General features: G+C 51.0%; 2 protein-coding genes across 2 annotated transcripts in view; one reads left to right on the top strand and one right to left on the bottom strand.

Annotated features, from left to right (window-relative positions):
* The window catches only part of KIAA1191 (KIAA1191 ortholog), a 508,491-nt gene that overhangs the window by 131,315 nt on the left and 362,956 nt on the right, over positions 1–14,220 (bottom strand). The window lies entirely within an intron of this gene.
* Positions 5,084–14,220, top strand: part of FAF2 (Fas associated factor family member 2) — a 475,675-nt gene continuing 466,538 nt past the window's right edge. The window contains exon 1 of the mRNA XM_049775729.1: positions 5,084–5,087. The gene's annotated coding sequence lies outside the window, so the exon portion shown is untranslated. The remainder of the gene's footprint in view (positions 5,088–14,220) is intronic.

The following is a 14,220-nucleotide window of genomic DNA, read 5'->3' as shown; positions in this document are numbered from 1 at the left end:
CTTCAGTGACCCCTTGCTGTGCTCAGGGGACCACAGTTGGTGCTCAAGAATCGAACCATGGTCACAGTCCCACAGTTACATATAAGACAAGTGCCTCACTTCCTGTATTATCTCTCTGACTTGGGAGGAAAACTGTTTTTGGAGGGAGGTGAGGGACATATCCAGTGATTATCATAATTTACTCCTAGCTCTGCAGTCATGGATTGCTTGGGGCCATGCTCAGGATACCATATGGGATGCCAGGGATAAAACCCAGATTGGCCATGTGCAAGGCAAGTGTCCTATATCCTGTACTATTGCTTCAGCCCTAGGGAAGAAAACTCAATGTTTCAATTTCCACATCTGTAATGTGTGTTGGATGTAAAGAATAATAGAAAAAAATTGGGGCTTGGAGGTAAATTTCTTCTTTCTTTCTTTCTTTGTTCCTTCCTTTTTCTTTCTTTCTTTCTCTTTCCTTCCTTCCTTCCTTCTTTCCTTCCTTCCTTCCTTCCTTCCTTCCTTCCTTCCTTCCTTCCTTCCTTCCTTCCTTCCTTCCTTCCTTCCTTCCTTCCTTCCTTCCTTCCTTCCTTCCTTCCTTCCTTCCTTCCTTCCTTCCTTCCTTCCTTCCTTCCTTCCTTCCTTCCTTCCTTCCTTCCTTCCTTCCCTCCCTCCCTTTCTTTCGTCTTACCCAGCAGCGCTCAGGGATCACTCCTGGCTCTATGCTCAGAAATCGCTCCTGGCAGACTCCGGGAGTCATATGGGATGCCGGGATTCAAACCACTATTCTACTGCATGCAAGGCAAACACCTTATCTCAGGCCCTGGAGGCAAATTTCTTAAGCTCACATACATACAAACACACACACACACACACACACACACACACACACACACACACAGTCAACAGTGTGGAGATAGGATGGCCACTCAATAAATTGTGTTCCTTCTTTTCTTAGCAGGATCTTACAGACACCAGCAAATTGACAAGTCTGGGTTGTTTAGAATGATCCCAGGGAGACCTGCAATCATTATTCCCTAACTTTTCCAGCCCTGACACCTAACTTGAGAGCTAGGAAATTCAGCAAGCACCCCACACATCCTAACCAGTTTCAGGTATTCTACCAAACCCAGAGCCCAGGGCAGAGTGAGAAAGGATTGTTGTCCAAACCAGGGCACCTCACTGTAATTTTCAGTAGAGCCCTTGGGTAAATGTTATCAGCCTGCAATCACTCATTATCTTAATTGTTGAATCCACCGCCGCCCCCCCCCCCCCAGTTTGAAGCTGTCAGGCTGCAGAGATTACTCATCAAAAGAACTTTTTTTTTTCTATTTTGGTCAAATAGTGATGTGGGTTTCTTCCAGATAAGCAGCTTCTTCCGGCATACTTTGAGAGATTATATTCGGAAAAGAGAAGGAGTAAGCAGCCCATCCCCAAACCCTCTGCAAAACTTGGGGTGGGTGAGTGGGGGCATCCAGAAATAATAATGAAAAAACTTAGTACTTTAGAAAGGTTTTCAGATTTGTTTACAAATTCCGAAATTTCTTTAGCTAGGAGATGTTGCTAATGGAGGACCTGTCTGTGAGGAGGCCACACAAGAATTGCTCTAACTCACTTTATAGTACAGGAGAGATCTTCCTTTCCATGTCAAAAGTGTCCAAGATCTTTTATTTTTAAAAAATTAATTCATTTTGGCAGATTTTTTTGAACCACACCTGGTGGTGCTCAGAATTCTGTATCCAGAGGCTACTTCTGGTGGGGTTCCAGAGACTAGATGGGATGCCTGGAATTGAACCCAGGTTAGCTGCGTGCACAGCTACTGTACTTTTGCTCTAGCCCCCAAAGACATCCTTGAATGTTAGGGTTTTTTGTTTTGTTTTGGATAGTGAGGGGTGCTCTCAAACATTGCTCAGGAGGTTCAGGAAACAATTGATGACTCTTGTTCAACTGGGTGTGGAAGTGGTTCCATGAAATGGCATGAAAATATCTTCAGATCATGTGGTGCTGGGGATGAGTCAGACCAGACCAGCAATTTTGGGGGAGCCTCCAAGGCCACACCCAGTGGTCCTTGAGGGCCTCTACAGCTACCCGGGCAATGCCTGGGAGCCCTTTGTGGAGCCAGGCATGTAGTTTCATTCCTGTTTCATCCTACCTAACTTGGAATCTACATGTTTCAGCATGGTCTTACCTCTGTGGCATGGATCTCCCACAAACAGACACTAAACCACGGAACCCTCTCCATGTACCATGTCAGGGCCAACCAAGTCCCTATCTGGAACTTCAGCCCTGCCTGTTCCTTTGACACGGGCCACTATCTCACTGTATCTTCCTGGCTGGCTGGCTCAGCCTCCATGGTTGTATGCTTCAAAGCACCCAGGAATTAGTTCTGCCCTTGGACATGCTATCATGTGGTCCTGACATCTTTGTACAGAGCAAGGAACTGACGCTGGAATAAGATGTGTCCTTCTCCTCACCCCTGTCTTCCCCCTCCTCCTCCACCCTCCTCCCTTCTCCTCTTTGCTTCTCTTTCCCTCCTGCACCTTTCTCTTTGTCTACTCCCTTCTTCTGTCCCTTCCCCTCATCACTACTCCATCCTCCTCCCCTTACTTCTCTTCCCCTCTTCTCTTCCTCCCCTCATCACTCTCCTCCTCCTCCCCTCTCTTCTTCCTCTTCCTTTTCCTTCCTTTTCCTCTTCCTCCTTCTACCTCCTTAACCCATCTTTCTTCCTCTTTTCTTTCCTTCTCCTATACCCTCCTCCTCCCATCTCTCCCCTTCTATTCTCTCTCCATTCCTCTTTTTCCTACAACCCCTCCTCCTCCCCTCTTCTCCTACTCCCTGTTCCTCCTTCCTCTTCTTCCACCCTCTTCCCCCTTTCTTATCAATTTTGATCATGGTTATACAACAGAGCTATACAGTGCCTGCCACTTTGCTGTCTGACATAGACAGGACAAGAAAAAGTAATTAATGCATTTCTCTTCTTTTCTTTCCATCTATGCCTTACCCAAACTTTTGAAGATCCCATTGTTTATCTTTTGAGTGGGGGGAATCTTTCACATGTGACTCAGAAGGCTGGGGGGGGGGGGGGCTCATAGCTTGTGATTCTCCAAAAACCTGGTCAGCAATTGTGGTTTAGCAGGAGGACCCAGAATTTAGTACTGCTAGAGCTCTGTGGTACTGAAGATTACCCCCAGAGCCACCCTAGTGATTCTCAGGGCCTCCAAGGCTACACCCAGTGATGGTCTGAGTACCATGTGGATCTGTGGGTAGAACCAGGACATGTACCTTTGGGGTTAAAGTGATAGTACAGTGGGTAGGGTGCTTGCCTTACACATGGCCAACCCAGGTTAGAGCTCCAGTCTCCCATATAGTCTTCCCAGCCTACCTGGAGTGATCTCTGAGTGTAGAGCCAAGAGTCAGCCCTGAGCACTGACAGGGTTGGCCCTCAAATAAAAATGAACAAAGACATGTGCCTTAAATCCTGTCCTATCTCTAGGATCACCTGTTACATTTATTTTAATTTGTTCTTGTTTGGGAAACCACACACTGTGGCACTCAGGAAACATTCCTAATGGGCCTGGGAGACCCTATGGGGTACTCGGGATAGAACTCAGGCAGGCCACAATCAGGGCAAGTGCTCTGCCTTCTATACTTCATCTCTGGCCTTATTATGCATCTTTGATGCTCTAACAAATGAGTTCCATGATATAAAGTGAAAGGAAAAAAAACTTTCTGCAAAGTCCTCTTCACTAGTAACTCATGGCTTTATGTACTCCCCCAAAACTGACTTGAAACCACATGGAGGCATTTGTATACCTCAATTCTGTGGCTATGGATGGGTGTTTCTTCATGGGTTTGGTCAGAGCACATCATCACCTCCAACCAAGGGTGTCTTTAAACTGATGACTGGGCTAAGCTGTTCACAATCTTAGAGCATTTCAATTCTGAGAAAGTAATGTGGAAAGCATTGGGGGGTGCATACAGTATCACTTCCATGAAACTCCAGGCAGGGGTCAAAAATCAACTCTAAACTACCCCCAAGGGACCCCAGGGACAAAGGAGGTCACTCTCCCAGTAAACTAGAAAATGTGCTTCTGCAAAGCTTGGGCCAGAGGATGTGGCCTTGGGGAAAAAAGATATGGCTGGGCCCACCTTTCTGCTCTCTGGCTCAGTAAGGAAAAACAAGGGTCAGTGGTTCTTCCGCCACCTCAAGGGACACCAGAAATCCAAAGAACCAGGACAGATTCAAGTCCCCATTATGTTCCTATTGTGTGCAGGGACCTGGCAGGGGTTCTGGACTTCATGGATGGGTCACCATTGCTCTAAGCGTAGCCAGCCAGTCACATGACAGAGATGAACATGGCAGTTTCAGCCAATCACAGGAGAGAAACAGGGAGGAGAAGGGTCAGCTGTGGCAGGGCAGAGCATCCCGAGTCACTGCTCACTGAGAAGTGAAAGGAAGATAACTGTGATCCATCCAATTGGACCCCTTCTTTTTTGGGGAGGATCCCTAAAGAAAACCTTTCTGCATCTAATCAGGATCCAAATCTGACTCCAAGGGCTGAGTATATGCTTTGACTGCAGGAAATATGAGTCCGAACCCTGATACCACTGTTTCCCAAGTATTGCTTAGACCAACCCCAAGTTTCACACTGGAAATAGCTCTGAGCATGGCTAACTGTGACCCCAAAACAAACAGGAACAAAGAACTATAACAGCGTGTAGCATGCTTGTCTTACATACATCTGATCCAGGCACAATTCCTGGCACTCCCACAGGATCCCTTGAACTCCTGGACACAGTCGGGAGTAAGCCCTGAGCACCACCAAGTATGGGCCCCAAAACAGAAATCACAAAGTCCCAATATTTCATGCAGCTGCCATGGACACAGAGGTAGCTTTCATGCATTCCCTGTCCTGAAAAGGACAAAAGTCCCTACAGCCTTCTTGTCTCCAAGGTTATGTCGCACTTAGAAGACTTTCCCTAATATCATGCTTTGCTCCTGGGATCCAGACCCCAATTCATATGTCCTTAAGCTCCTCCTGATCGGATGCTGGCCAGCCTATATAACCAAAGGCACCCCCTAATATGTCCTCTCCTCCCATCCCGCTTCTGTCCACCTCTGACTGATTTCTCAACTATCTGCATGGCCCTTCCATTCTTTGCACTTTGAGAAATGTTGTTTACCTTTTAAGACCAGGTTCTCCAACTACTCCTTGTTCAAAGCAATCCTTTTCCCAGGAGCAGCAGCCATCCCCTGCATTTGCCCTAAATATCTCCATAAGATTCTCTAATGGCTACCCCACTTAAGCAGCAAACATCTATCAGGTGTGTCTTCCTAGGTTCTGAAGAACTCACCAGGGAAATGTACATCCAAGTTCCCCCAGACCTTGCAGGTTCCCTTCTACTAGGGACAGGGGCCTAAATGTACCACAAAGCATCTGAAGGTAGGAAGAAGCAGCAGGATTTGATAGTGTTGGTGTTGGGGTGATGATAGAAAGAGATGATGCAGGAAATGGTGTGAAGGATCCAATGAGCCAATCCTGGGGCCTTGCTGATGCATAAGCAGCAATGGGAAAAAGAGAGAAAGCATTCCTAATGGCAGGAATAGCTTGTGCAAATGGCTTATGATGGGTTCCAGCTTGGTTAATGCAAATGGCCTGTGATCAGGTCCAGTGTGCCCCCCACAAAAGGCCTTGAGGAATACAAATAGCCTGTCAGCAGGGTGAAGCTTGATTTCCATTGACACCAATAGGCAAATGCACTTTCCCAACAATGCCAGTGGCTGTGGTTGGGTCCAACACGGCCATTGCAAATGGCCTGTGATTGCCCCCCCCCCCTTGGTCAGTGAAAATGGCCCATGGTCAGATCTAGCTTGGCTAGAGCAAATGGCCTGTGATTTGGTTCAGCTTGGTGTGTTCTGGGCAACACAGTGATGACCACCAGGACCAAGTTCACAGCAGAAAAGGATAAAACAAGATCCCAGGTGGGCAGTGGCTGGATCAGTCCCAGGGATCCAGAGCCTGGAATCATGAGGTCCAGCTTGCCCATCTGCTCGTTTCTCTCTCCCCATCTTCTGAGTGTGGCACCCTTGGCCAGAACGACCTCGACTGCATCCTTTTCCCTTTGACTAGACTCCATCTGCCAGGTCGGCATGATTTTCCCTCCCCCCCTCTCTCAAAACCCCCTTTTCCAGGGCCCCTCTCTTTCTTTTAACTGCTTTCCCTTCCCTACATTAACTAGAACAAAGTCACTCTGGATTCGAGGAGACCCACTGTGTGCTGTTGACCTTTTAGAACAAGTTCCCCTGAGCTAACTGATTTTCTATTTATTTTTTGGTGGCTTTTATTTTAGGAGGGGTGGAGGGGGCATACGCTCCCCGCCCCTTGGGCAGAAAGGAGGCCAGGCAGTGCCATGGAACCGACTCTTGGGGGGGGGGGGCTGTGCTCCGGCTTTTGGAAACCCTGTCTCTCTCTCCCTCCTTCTTCTCGATGCTTTGGAAACTCCGCATCTGTCTCTGTCTCTCCGGTTTCCAGATTCCGGAATTCTGCAGCCTCCCTATTGGAACCCGGTTCCCTTAAGTGGGGTCCTGCCTGTCGCCGCCTCCTAAGTGAAGGGTGGGTGCCATCTGAGCTGGGTCTCCAGCCTTCTAGGACAGGGTTCCCCTCCACTCAGTGCAGGACGCAGCAAAGAATTGGGGGTCCCGGAGACCGCGCAGCTGGCTGGATCCTAGGTCCGGGCTCTAGAGGTAAGGGGGTGGGGGAGGGAAGTGGGCGGAGAGAAGGGGTGACAGCGTGGGAAAGAGGGGGCTGGTGGGCAGTGACGGCAAGGGAGAGGGAGGAGGAAGGCCAGAAGAGGTTGCCAGTCTGGAACTGGGCAAGTGGGTGGGCCGGAGGCGAGGGGGCGCGGAGAGCGGGCGAGCTCCGCGGCCGGGAAGGGGTGGTGGGTGGTGTGGGGGTGCGGGACCTGGGCTCCCGGGCGAGGAGGAGCGAGTGGGGCGGAGGAGGGGCGGAGACGAGGAAGTGGGGTGCGAGGAGCGCGCGGCGCTGCATCCCCGGAGCGGAGCGCAGCGCAGCGGGCGCCGGAGCCCCCCTGGGCAGCCGCCGGGCCAGGTAAGCCAGCGCAGCCTCCCCGCCGACCCCCGAGGGGTCACCCGACCCGGATCCCCGCGGCCCGGACTCCGGGAGGGAGCGCGGGAGCGGGGAGGAGGACCCGGCCCCCGCCTCAGCCTGACCTTGGCCGAAGTCCATAGCCCCCAGCCCGCCCAGCTTCGGGGCGCACCGGGATCGCGCCCCTGGGGCTCCCTCGCGTGCCTGGGGGGACCTTTGGGGACCCACCTGCGCCCTGCTGGACCGTGTTTTGGTTTGGGCGTCAGGGCGGCGGCGCTTTCTGCTCCCCCAGGAGAGAAGGGTCGGTCCAGGCGACTTTGTGCTTTGGGAAGACCAGACCCGTGGGAGGCCACCTGGGAGGGGGGCGAAGCAGGGACGGACTCGCTTTGGGGGGCGGCCGCCCCCAAGCCTGGGCATGAGCGCGGAGCAGCCGCGGGGGCGCGTGGAGGCTCCTGTGGGTAAGTCTGGCTCGTGGTAGCTCAACGCGGGCGCTTCCACCCTGGGATTGACCTTGAGTCCGGGAGGGAGCCTCCCTCCGTCGTCACTGGCCCTGGCCTCGAGCCCCCCGCAGCCCCCCATGCCAGGTGAGGCTGGAAGCAGCAGCCCTGCACGGGCTGCATTCACCTCTCGGCCGGGCTGGCTGGCACACCTGAATTCAGAGGCTCGTTTCTCAGCGCCAACTACCTCTGGACCAGTATCCCCATGGGCATAGGAAGCAAAGTCCAGGGGATTAGAGGTGGGGAGGGGGGCAGGAACCTCACCCTTCAGCCTCGCTGAAGATCCAGCCGGGTCTCTGAGCCATGAAATGTGTGCCACTGGAGGGGCCAGAGGGATAGCACAGTGGGGAGGGTGCTTATCTGGTACACAGCAGACCCGGGATTTGATCCCTGGAATCAGAGGATCCTAGAGTCAGTCAGGAGTGAACCCTGAGCCCAGAGGCCTGAGCACTGCCCAGTGTGGACCAAAAATTTAAAAAAGGAAGAAGAAATGTGCACCACTTGAGGACCCCCCCTCCCAGCTTCTCCGTGAGATGTGGCCTTCTCGGGAGTTTGCAGGTAGGGTCTTTGCCTCAGCTCCCCAGAACAGTGAGAAGCGGGGACCCACTGAAAAACCAACCGCTCCCCCACCAAGGTCCTAGCAGGCTGAGTACTGAATATCCAGAGGCTGCAGGATAGGCTGTGGGAAGCCATGGCACCCTAGTGGAGCCCTGATTTAGGGGTGATCTGGGTGGCCCTAGGCCCAGCCCAGAAGAAAAAGAGGTCCCAGGGCAGGAGCCTCGGTGCAGACAGATCTTACAGTCAGAGAAGTTGACAAACACCCAGCTCAGATGCCTGCACATGACCTGGCTTCATGGAAGTCTGACTCTAGTGTCCTGGGAGGAGCCATTCTCCAGGTCTCTGGGGATGGGGTGCCCCAAATGTTGGCTGTGGAGTTGGGAACCCTTTGCCAAGGGATTGCCCCTGGGATCCCAGCTCTAGCTGGTATGGGCCACTTTGACCCTGGGCATTCCCTCCTGCAACCCTCCAGTTTCTGTTCTATCTCATCCAGATGCTTAACCCAGTATCTCTGGCCCAGGCCATGGCTCTGCCTTTGCTGTTTCCATTCCACATCCTGTGTCATTGCCCAGCTCCCAGCTGCTGTGTCCAGGAGGGTGAGGGACAAGGAACAGACCAGCTGTGGCCCATGTCCACCCAGGCCCAGGGGACGGGGAAGTGGGATTAAGTCTCAAGCCCTCTGAATTTAGCTCAGTTTTGGAAGGACATGGCCAAAGGATGGGAAAGCAAGTGCCTCATGGTGGAAAATGGGGTGTCCCCAGCGGATCTGGAGGTCTTTGGCCAGTGAAGTTCTCATGTAAAAAGATCTAGTTCTGTACTGATTTATTGTTTTGTCCTAGTGTGGGCAGGGAGCCAACCTGGAGCCTCACCCATGACAAGCAAGTGTTGTCATACTGAGCTCCTTCCAGGGTCCAGCAAGGACTTACAGATTTATTTTGTTTTTGGCTTTGGAAGCACAACCAGTAGTGCTCAGGGCTGATCCTGGAGGGACGAAGGCACCACAAAGGATGCTGGGATCAAACCTAGGTTGCCTGCGTCCAACAAGGCAAATCTGCTCACTTCATAATCTAGCCCCTTGTTTGTATTTCTGATCTGAGGCTGAACCAGGGGGTGGTGTTAAGAACCCAGTGTGATTCTCCAGAGACCCTGAAGTTCCAGGGATGGAACCCAGGACTTCCACATGCAAAGCTGTGCTTGGCCTTTTGAGAAATCTCCCCAATTCTAAAATGTGTTTAATGAATGAAATATACATGTATGCAGCCATGTGGCAAGCTCTTAAAAGTCAAGAATAAAAGAATGAAAAAGAGGAAAACCTAAAGCATCAGAGAGAAAGAGCAAAAGAGTGCAGGGATTAAGGTCCTTGCTTTGCACACAGCCAATTCATTTGATCCCAGCACTGCTTGGGGTTCCCAGAGCACCATCCCCCCACCGTAGGGTTCACATCTAAACATAGAATCCAGAAAGAGTCTCTAAGCATTTATGGGTTTGAACAAAACTTCCCCTACCCCACAAAATAACTGGAAGAAAATCAACAGAGGAATATCTAGAGTTTGTCTGTGGGAGATGAGGTTATAGGAGATTTATTCCCCGACTCTTTATAATAATGTGGGAAAGAGAGCTGGAGAGATAGTACAGTGGGGAGGGTGCTTGTCTTATATGCAGCATGCCTGAGTTTGATCTCCAATATCCTGTATGTTTCCCTGAGCACCACCCAGGAGTACTCTCTGAATGCAGAGCCAGGAGTAATCCCTGAGCATCTCCAGGCATGGCCTCCCTGCAAAATGAGTGAGCATAGAACTCTCTGACTTCTAGTATCCATTCAATATCCTCATCTCCTGGTGACTGGCACAGGGACAGTTTTGAATGACGGGGTCACTTCAGAGAGGAGCCTTGGAAGGAAGATGGATCTCCTTTGTGCAGGGTTTTATGGTTGTTATTTTTGGTTTGAGGCCGCACTTGGCAATGCTTAGTAGTTACTCCTTGCTCCGCACACAGAAATTACTCCTGGCGGGGCCCAGGGGACTCTTGGGTGTTGGGGATTGAACCCGGGTCTGCTTGCGTGCAAGGGAAAGGTCCTCCCAGCTGTGCTACTGCTCCAGCCCCCTCCTTAGTGCAAGGTTTGCGCTGCATGCCTTCGGGCCCCCTCCAGGCTTGCTTTGTGATTAGTGGTTTGCTGTAGGGTCACACCAGGCAACTCTGTGATGGAAGACAGGGCTCCTGCAAGCTGCTAACGCATGTGTTGAGTTCTTTCCTCAGTTCTTATTGGTGGTGTTTTTATCCTATGTGAAAGCACTGGGTATTTTCATTTGGATATTTTCATTCATTTCATTTATTTTGGTTTGGGGTGTGGCCACACCTGCCAATGCTCTGAAGCTATTACTGGTTCTGTGCTGGGGGAGTCGTTTCAGGCAGCATTGAGGGATTGTGAGGTGCTAAGGATCAAACCTGGGCTTCCTGCATATCAAACAGATGCTCAGTTGCAGGACTGCTCTGTCTGGCCTGGGGATTTGGCTTGTTTTGCTTTAGGGTTACACCCAGCAATGCTCAGAGCTTCCTTCTGGCTCAGGGATTACTTCTGGCAGTGATAGGGGTGCCGGGCGTTAAACCCATGTTGGCCGTGTGCAAGGCCAAGTGCCCTTCCTGCTGTGCCTTTGCTCCACCTAGCACTGATCTCTGTGGACAGAGAAACTGGCTTGGCAGAGATCTCTGATTACCAGGCTTTACACTGATTGCTGGGACACCCCAAGACCCAGAGGGCAATGGCTCTCCGGAGGTCTGGGGGGTGCCTGGATGTTGGGGCTCACTTAGGAAACAAACAGAGTAGTCTTGAGCAGAGAGAGGGTGCAAGATAATGACAGGGAAAGGTTCTGGGTGGGCCTGCTTAGAAATTCACATGTAATCTGTAAGATAAACGAAAAAACAGTGAGTGAATCTCAGTCAAGGACACTTGGGTGCTTCGGGTGACAGACTTGGGTCTACATCTGGAAATCATTTTGATGATTAGGGTGGAAGTGGGAAGTGGGAGTGGGTTTGACATGGGAGACGTGCAGGACAGCAACCCCCAAAGCACATATACACTCACTATCACACATTCATACATACACAGATACATTCACAGACACTCCCAGACACATTTACACTCAGCTCACAACACCCCCCAGAAAAATGACTTTTTTGTGAAATGCTAAGAGTGCTCTGGGTTTGAAGAGATGGGTGGTCCTTTGTGTATCTTCCCCATTTGGGGGCCATACCCAATGATGCTCAGGGCTGGTTCCTGGCTCTGGTCTCAAGAATTACTTCTGGTAGGATCATGGGACCATATGGAATGCTAGAAATCGAACCTGGCTTGGCCTTATCCAAGGCAAGCGCCCTCCCATTGAACCCCCATCCAGCCTGGCCCTGCAGCAGTGGGGACTGGAGCCCGTCCCTGTGTGACCACCCACCAGCAATGTTTAGGTGGCACATCAATGCCTGAGAGAGCTGTAAGTCAGAGGCGGTAAAAATCCACTCGCTGCAAAGCAGCGGTTTTTAATAGTCACAGAGTTATGCAACCACTCCTACCATTCCCAAGCCTTTTCATCCCCCCCCCCCCAAGAAACTTTGTACACATTTAGAAACTGCCTATCTTCAGTCCTCAACCCCCAAGCTGCCCAGTCCTCACGCCCAAGAAGCTGCCACTCACACACTCCTCTCTCCAGAGAGGAGCCTATTTTGGATTTCTGTGTAGTGGACTCAGACACAAGTCTTGGCCTTTGGCGTCTTTCTCCTTTGATCTGGCATCCTGCATGTGCCAGACTCCCAGTTCCTTGCCCCATGCTGCCATCTCCACCAGCTTCCTTTTATCCTGGTTTCTTAGTATTCCTAAGACTAGCAGGGGAGTTTTGCATCTTCCCATTGCATGGCCATTTGATCACTGTTCACTGCCTTAGCCATTTGGTTTTGTTCTGGATGGTTCTGAGGATCAAATTCAAGGCCTCCCACCTGTGAGGTGCTGCCTCTGAACCCTCTTCTGCAAACTTTGACCTGGAGGTTTGGGTGAAGGCCTACTTTTGGTTTGCAGTTTTTGTGTCCACACCCAGCAATGCTCAGGGCTCACTTCTGGCATGGTTAAGGGAACCCTGTGAGGTGCTGAGGATCAAACTGCATGCAAATACAAGAACAATGCCTGTGGGACTCTCTTCACTTGCACTTTAAAAAAATTGGTGTGAGAAATCAATCTCAGGCTTAAACCCATACAAGGCAAATGTTTTACCACAGAGCCCTCAGGAGAGGTTGAGATGGATGTGAAGTGTGGGGCCTATAATGGGAGAAGAAGAGAAGAAACTGAGGTAGGAGAGGCCAGAGGAACAGACACACATGGCTGGGAGGGATGTTTTTCTTGTTTGGGGGCCATACCCTGTGGTGCTCAAAGCTTACTCCTGCCTCTAAACTCTGGAATTATTCCCGGAGGGCTCAGGGGAGATGTCAAGATTCAACCCAAGCAGGCTAAGTGCAAGGCAAGAGTCCTACCCTCTAGCCCCCAGGAGGGTATTTTGAGCCGTGGGCAAGCTTTTGCTGGAGTCACCCATTCCTCTCTCCCTCCCACGCACACTATCAGGGCAGAGAAGGCTTTGGGTCAGCTTAATTGTCTACCACAAGGAAGTCAGATGCCCCACAACCTGCAGTCAATGAATCTAATGCTGATCGGGGGCGAGTTTCTCAGCTAGATCACGAAATAGTAGGAAGGCACTGAGAAAAGAAATGATTCTGGACACCCACATGGTTGTCGGAGCCAGCAAGGGGCCAACGTCATAAACACAGCTGGTAGAAGGGCTGCCAAATAGCTTCCAGCACCCCAAAAATGGGGAAGTTGGGGTGCTAACTGATGGAGTCTTTCTAGGAGAGAGCATGGCATTAAGTTCCCAGCACCACAGGGTCCCCTGATCACTTCGGAGTCCAAACACAGACACTGTCAGTTCTCACAACTGGGATGAATATTGGCAGCACTACTAGGGAGCACCCCCCCAAGTAAAAGCAATTAGGAAGTGGAGAAATTAATAAAAGTCTTGGGACTGGATGATAGTACAGCAGGGCAGGCATTTGCCTTGCATGCCATATCATCCCCCAAGCACCGCAAGGCATGGTTCCTGAATGCAGAGCCTGAATGAGTACCACTGGATGTGACCAAAACACAACAACCACAAAAATTAATAAAAGGCAGCATGTTGAGGCAATAACGTATCCAGCAGGTAGGGCACATGCCTTGCATGCAGTTGACCAGGTTTGATTCTTGGGACCCCGTAGGCTCTCCCAAACTTCACCAGGAGTGATCCCTGAAGAGTCAGCCCTGATAACCTCCAGGTGTGCCACCCCCACTAAAAAGCCAATACATAACAATGAAAATTCACCAGAAAGTTTAGCTTGTGTTTTTGGGGGGCTGTGTCTGGCAGTGCCTCAACCCTCTAAGATAAGTCCGTTGTAGGGGCCAGAGTGATAGTACAGTGGATAGGGCACTTGCCTTGTACGTGTCTGGGTTCTATTCCTGGCATCCCAAAGGATCCTCTAGTATCACCAGGAGTGATTCCTGAGTCTGGAGCCAGGAGTAACACCTGTGCACCACCATGTGTGGCCCCTCTAAACAAAGAGCACCAAAATGTCTTTTTTTTTTTGGGGGGGGGCCACACCCGGTGACGCTCAGGGGTTACTCCTGGCTATGCGCTCAGAAGTCACTCCTGGCTTGGGGGACCATATGGGATGCCGGGAGATTGAACCACGGTCCATCCTAGGCTAGCGCTGGCAAGGCAGACACCTTACCTCTAGCGCTATCGCATCGGCCCCACCAAAGTGTCTTTTATAGACAAAGCACTACATCTTTGTAGTCACGATACCCCCCACCCAGCCATTCTTCAGCAACGGGGAGGACATTTAGAAACAGAATAAAGGGCTGGAGAGACAGAATAGTGGGGAAGGTGCTTGCCTTGCATGTGGGTGAGAGGATTCAATCCCCAGCACCTTATAGAGTTCCCTGAGTGCAGAATCATGAGTAAGTTCAGAGCATCACCAGATGTGGTCCCCCAAAACACGACTAAATAATAATAGTGATG

The sequence above is a fragment of the Suncus etruscus genome, chromosome 6 (assembly GCF_024139225.1).
Source record: "Suncus etruscus isolate mSunEtr1 chromosome 6, mSunEtr1.pri.cur, whole genome shotgun sequence".
Taxonomy (NCBI): domain Eukaryota; kingdom Metazoa; phylum Chordata; class Mammalia; order Eulipotyphla; family Soricidae; genus Suncus; species Suncus etruscus.
Note: the sequence above shows the minus strand (reverse complement) of the source record. Positions and strands in the feature narration are given on the sequence as shown.